Source organism: Pteropus vampyrus, unplaced genomic scaffold (assembly GCF_000151845.1).
Source record: "Pteropus vampyrus isolate Shadow unplaced genomic scaffold, Pvam_2.0 Scaffold123, whole genome shotgun sequence".
Classification (NCBI taxonomy): Eukaryota; Metazoa; Chordata; class Mammalia; order Chiroptera; family Pteropodidae; genus Pteropus; species Pteropus vampyrus.
The window spans coordinates 3,735,727-3,741,976 of record NW_011888904.1 but is presented as its reverse complement, the minus strand read 5'-3'; the positions used below and the strand labels follow the sequence as shown (position 1 = coordinate 3,741,976).

The following is a 6,250-nucleotide window of genomic DNA, read 5'->3' as shown; positions in this document are numbered from 1 at the left end:
TGCAGCAGCCCTGTCAATTTCAATTTCAGAGTCTGTGCTCTTGACAATTAGCCCATAATTCTTCTTTCAGCACAATTAAAATTTATGTGTGACACTGACAGAAATGGCACAAATAAAAAGCAATTTGAGTCCAATAGCTATTTCATTTTATTTTTGCCTGACTAAAGTCTTGTGGGTGGTTTCTCTTCTCTTCTTTTTTAATTTTTAAGAGTTTATTTGAGCAAAAATCTATTTGAATCAAGCAGCAATAGAAGTCGTTAGGAATGCTCCCCTCGTGTGTGGTTTCTTCAAAGTTAATCATATTCTTAGGAATAGAGTATTCAAGGAAAATGTGGATGTGTTATCCTGCTCTGCTAAGTCCTAATGTTACTGCAGCTGGCAAATGGCATGCCTTTGGGCTTGGAAAAGATAAAATTAGGAAAAAAGCTCTGAAGGATAAGAGGAATAACAATAAGGTTAGGAAGATGTCACATAGGAGAGAGAGAGAGAGAGAGAGAGAGCTAAACTAAATATACCAGTCTGAGAATATATAGAAATAAGTTGAGAGGGCTCTCATCAGCCTATAAAGAATTGAATAATCTGATTAGGTATTATTCAGTTCCTTAATTTCTTCCAGTCCTAATTTTCTGATAAGCACTCAAATAGGAAGGAAGAAATTTTGATGGTCCAGCTTTAACGTTCATTGCCTTTGTGAAATCTTCCCTAATGTTGCTTTTTTTTTAAATGTTTTTATTTATGTATTTAATTTTATTTAATTTTATTTTTTTAGCCAAGGCAACGCTTGGTGGACCTCACAGATTACAAGGACCTTGTCAGCTTATAATCCCTTATTTTTTAATTTTTACGCCTACAGCACCTGATCTTCCCAGGTGGTCTACCATCCAAGTGCTAACCAGGCCCGAACCTGCTTAGCTTCTGAGATCAGACGGGATCGAGCTTGTTCAGGGTAGCATGGCCGTAGACTTCCTTAATGTTAACTGTGAATTCCTAGTCCCAAATCGTGGCAGAAATTTTCATGTCAGGTGACAGGAACCTGAGCCAGAGTGGAGAGGAAGAAAAGAGTCATCTAGAATTAGAGAGGGCACAGTGACAGCAATAATAATAGCTAGTATGTATCGGGCGCTTACTATGTGCCAATCACTTTTCTCCATGCTTTCCATGTGTTCATTCCTTTTAGCTCCCAACTGCACTATGAATAAGATATTATTACTGTCATCTCTGTTGAATAGATGAGATACAAGACTCAGAGAAGTCAAGTACCTTGCCTAGGGTCATATAGTTATGGAGGGGTCATAGGGTCATTCTAGAAGCCAGATAGTTTAACCCTGAGGACTTAATCAATGTACCATGCTACCTCTGACAGTGGGAAGGGGAATTGGAGTTTCCCAGTGTCAGCTTTCCTCCAGAAATTCTTGATTGTCTAGAAGCAAAGTTGGCTTTCAGAGGCTGTCCAAGCATCAGTAGGGGTGTTTGGCAGACCAGAGGCATATAGTGATGGGAAAGTTTTTGCAATGACAGAAGCAGGGCTAGACTGACATATGTGGGCACCTTTGCAAGGAGAATCTCTAAATATTTGTTCAACAGTTTAGTAAGTTTGGGGAGAAACTGATTTTCTGATAATAAAAGTGGTGTGCCTCTTTATGTTAAAAGATAAAGGATTTATTGTCTACTCAATGTATCATAATACTTTATTTAGAACTGTCTAGAAATTGTGAGTTTTTTTAGAATCAGATAGCTTTGGGGGAAGTATATTAAAGGGTTTAAAATTTAAATAATAAAATGAATCACTTGTTTTCAATGAACAACACTATACTATGTACTATTTGGTTTTAGAATATTAGTTTGCTGGTCTCAGAATTAGCAGTGGATCTAGAAGTTGTACTGTCCACTTTGCATATGAAAAGAACTAAAATACTCATCTTAGATCAGTTAGTGCCAGTTGAGAATATTTTTAAAATTTCTGTTCCAATGTGATGTCTATGTTGGTTTCAGCATGTCCCATTTATATTTTGCTGGTTATTTAAAGGAGTCATGTGGGAACCTGAGTTAGCTGGCACCATATTCCTATTTATTCCAGTAATGAATTATCATCACTTATAGATTAGTATCCCGAGCAGCCACAACAGGTTATAGCAGGCTGTAAGGAGTCTCAACGTTAATCTCTTCTAACAGACTCATGATAGTTTGAATCCTTTCCTTGGAAATGATGAGTAGGCTGGGTGACTTTGGTGGCTGTAGTGAGCAATGAAGGGGAACACTAGGTGGGTGTTTGAACTGATTGACGTGTTACATCTCTCCTAAATCCTAAATGTTATAGTCTGTGAGTCTATGCCTTTGTGTGTCGATGCTCCAGAACCAGAAGAAAGTGCCCCAGGGAGATTTCTAAGCCTAGTTCAGTTTATGAAAGACGGTGATCATATAATGAATCTAAACAGTTGAGATGGAGGTAAGCTAGGTAGCTCCACCTTCGTGGAGGCTGCGAACTATTTGGTAAATATCTGGGTGCTACAGAAAAATTGGGGGAAGAAATGACTTCCCAAAGAGTTGATATAGAAAGAAGGTGCCCTGTAATTCTTCTTGAGACTTATTTTCATCTAGCCATCAAAATCATCATCATCATCATCATCATCATCATCACCACCACCACCCCTATCATTAAAAGAATTGACCATTTTTGAGATTTCTAATGTGCCAGCTTCTACTTAAACTTCTGCCTGTGATTTCTTTCTTTGACCTTTTAGCACATGAGAATTTATATTTCTTTGCAGCCCAGATATGTATTTTTAAAAGGTTTATTGTAAATTGTCCAACACATATGTATTGAAAGTGGAGAGAAGAATCTGCTAATTCCACCTCAGTCTGCCATATCACTGGCAATCTCTCACAGAAATTTATTTATTCATTCAACATATATTTAAGTGATTGCTTGCTTTGTGACAGGTACAGCTCGAGGTGTTAGAGATAAAGACAGAAAACCCTTGCTTTCATGATGCTTAGATTTCCGTGGAAGCTTACTCAGGACTTACTGTGTACCCGAGACTATTTTAAGATTTACATATACTAACTCATCGAATCATCAAAACCACCTTGTGAGGGAAGTCCCATTAATACCTCAATTTTACAGATGAGGAAACTGAAGCATACAGAGGGTAAGCCACTTGCCCGAGATCTTTCAGTTAGTGAGTAAAGGAGCTAGGATGCAACCAAGCAGCATTAGTGCCATGTTTGTGTTTTAACCACAACACTCTATAGCCTTTTTGTATGTGAATCTATGCCTAGAATATGGTGGGGTTTTGATAATTACTTGTTGAAAGATTAAATAAAATGAATGAATGATCACACTGTACTACATCATCTGTTTGTTCTCCAGCAGATTCTGGAATGAATGAACTGCCAGATGATGGTTCCTAGGGTGACAATGCTTCTCCACTTTAGTGGGCATAAGAATCACTAGGGAGTCTGGGAAAATGAAGACTCAGGTCTTGGCATCTTTATTTTTAACAGGCCCCATAGGTGGTCTGAGCACCTCCCTCTGGCTACACTCTGTAGGGGCTGTCAGTGAATAACTGAGAGCCACAGCGTACCTTGGGTTACAGGTAGGTCACTGAGGTCTTGACAGTTTAGGAGTTTGAAGCCTCATTTTAGAGAGAACCCTCGGAAATCGGCAAGGAGAGATTTACTCCCCCAGGGAATCCCAGGAAATTGCCTTCAATATACAGAGGCATATACACCTGTGGAATCTCAAGGTCATCATCTGAAATTTGATGTTCCGCAGATTGTTTTAAGGAGCTACATTCTGCCATCTAACATTGCTGAGTGAGGCACATCCCAATTTCTGTTATAAGTAATGTTTTGAACAGCAGCATTGATTTTTGGAAGTCATAGTGTAGGCATTTACATGAAAACACCTCACACACCAGAGGTCAAGAAAGGGGAAGGCTATTATGGAAATGTATCTGGGTAAAGAACCCTTCCTCTTAAATGTTTCCCAGTATTCTTATTTGCTTTCAATTCTTTTGACTACATACCCCAGAGAGGAATTGCTGGATCATGTGGTAATTCCATTTTTAATTTTTTGAGGAACTTTCTTACTGTTTTCCACAGCAGCTGTACCAGTTTGCATTATCAGTAGTGCAAAGCGTTCTAATTTTTTCACACCCTCATCAACACTTATTATTTTCTGTTTCTTGATAGTATCTATCCTAATGGGTGTGAGGTTGTAGATTTCAATTTTTTTAATCTAATTATACTTGCAAATGGGATCTATTTTATTACATAGTTTTAATTCCTTATTTGTGAATTTTTAATGATTTCACTTTTACTTTGCATTATTTTTCTTCCCGCACTTGAAGACTCTCTCAAGATTTAGTATTGATCACTCAGAACTGTAGGTGGGGTGTGTATAGAGGTGTTAGGTAGGATCTCTACTTTTGAGTTGCTATGGTCTGTAGCTGGGAGTTTGATTACAGTTTTGCTGGATTTTTGACATGGTTCAAGTCATACTTGCTCCTACCTGGTACTTAGTAATTTGCTCAAGTCCTTGAAAGATAGAGATGGCTAAATACATACTGTAGCCAAGTGAAGGGTGAGAAGATATTCCACATAGAAAGAAAGTATAGAATAAATTATGGAGCTGGAAATGGGCACTATATTTTGGAAAGAAAACTGTCCTGATTAGAGCTAAAATTCATGTTGGGAAAAGGTAGGAAATAACGTCAGATCAGACAAATATCTGAGACCAGATTTGGGAAGATCTCGACCAGATTTGGGGCATTAGAAATTGTTGGGGCAGGTTGTAGGGCTCTCAATCAGGGCGGTGTAAGCAGGCCATAAGCAGTGTCTGCATTGATGGCATGAGGAGAGGTACTGTTTTGGGTGAATGGTCACCTAAACAGGAGCATCACCAAAAATGCTAGACTAGAAAAGCGAGTCTAAAACTTATCTTTCAGGGAGAAACTGTAAGACCTGGAGACAGATCGAATGTAGGGATGCTAAGAGAGAGAATAAGCTTTTTTTCAAAACCAAGGAATATTCTGAGAATGAAGTAGTTATCTTTTCAAAGAAGATTGTAGTTGTGGGAAAAATGAAGAGCCCCAATACTAGTATTCGTTAGGCTTATGTTTGATTGCAAGGGACAGAAAACCCCAAATATCAGTGATTTGAACAAGATGGAAGTTTATATTTCTGTTACTAAAACAAAGTCCAGAAATTAAAAGGCCAGGATTCATATAACTGCATGGGGTTCCCACGATCACATCAACCTCAGTGCCGTTGAAGCCCGGTTCATCTTCCTGCCTACTCTTGTTCTTTCTCTTCCTTTCACTTTTATCTGATGGTTAATGTTCAGGACTGTTATTCCTTTTCGCTTCCCCCAAACCATCAGGAGTAAATAAATGCCATTGTATATCTGCCATGTGTCTTTTCAATCTTCTCCTTCACCCAACCCCTCCTGGTCCTGCCCTTGCCTCAACTCTCTCCTTTAGATTTTTACTACGACCTCCTCAAATGGTCTTCTAGTCTTTTCTCTAATTCATCCATCTCGAGGCTGCCAAGTTAGCTTTTCCAGAAGAGCACATTGCTCCTGACTCAGCCTTTTGATGATCTCTCCTATAGCTTCTAGAATAGTTAGAACTCTTTAGCTTGACATTCAAGGTTCTGGGTCAATAAACTAAAATTTTGTCACCTGGAACAATTGCTTAAGTTCACTCTAACAAGACATGTGTGTCTGTGTCTTTGCTTTCTCTTCTTATAAGAACAACAGTCATTGGATTAGGGTTCACCCTAATCCAATATGACCTCACCTTAACTAATTGTATCCACAGGACCCTATTTTCAAATAAGGTCACATTCTGAGGTTCAGGTGGACATGATTTGGGGGGTCACTATTTAACACAGTATACCCCCTTATTATCTGTTGTTAAGAACTAAATAAGATAACACAGGCTAAGGGCTTAACACAATACTATTACAGAAAGTGAAATGTATAGGAGCTATTACTGCATTGACATTGTTGTGGCACTGTTTTCTCTGCTTCCTTCATGAGCCTTCTTTCCTTGCCCCTACCTCTGCTTTGCAGACTTGGGCTTGGATGTGCTAGACTCTTCTCTCCCCAGGCATGAAATTACAGATAACAATGAATCTAAAATTATTTTGTATAGAGGAAAGACTTTTTTTTTTTTTTTTTTTTGCAGAGAATAAGAAGAGATGCTGATAAAGTACATTATTAAAATATCCAATGAATGGAAATTTA

At 38.4% G+C, this 6,250-nt stretch overlaps 1 pseudogene; it reads right to left on the bottom strand.

Annotated features, from left to right (window-relative positions):
* Positions 1-844: 844 nt before the first annotated feature.
* Positions 845-963, bottom strand: LOC111743838 (annotated as a pseudogene).
* Between the last annotated feature and the right edge of the window lie 5,287 nt (positions 964-6,250).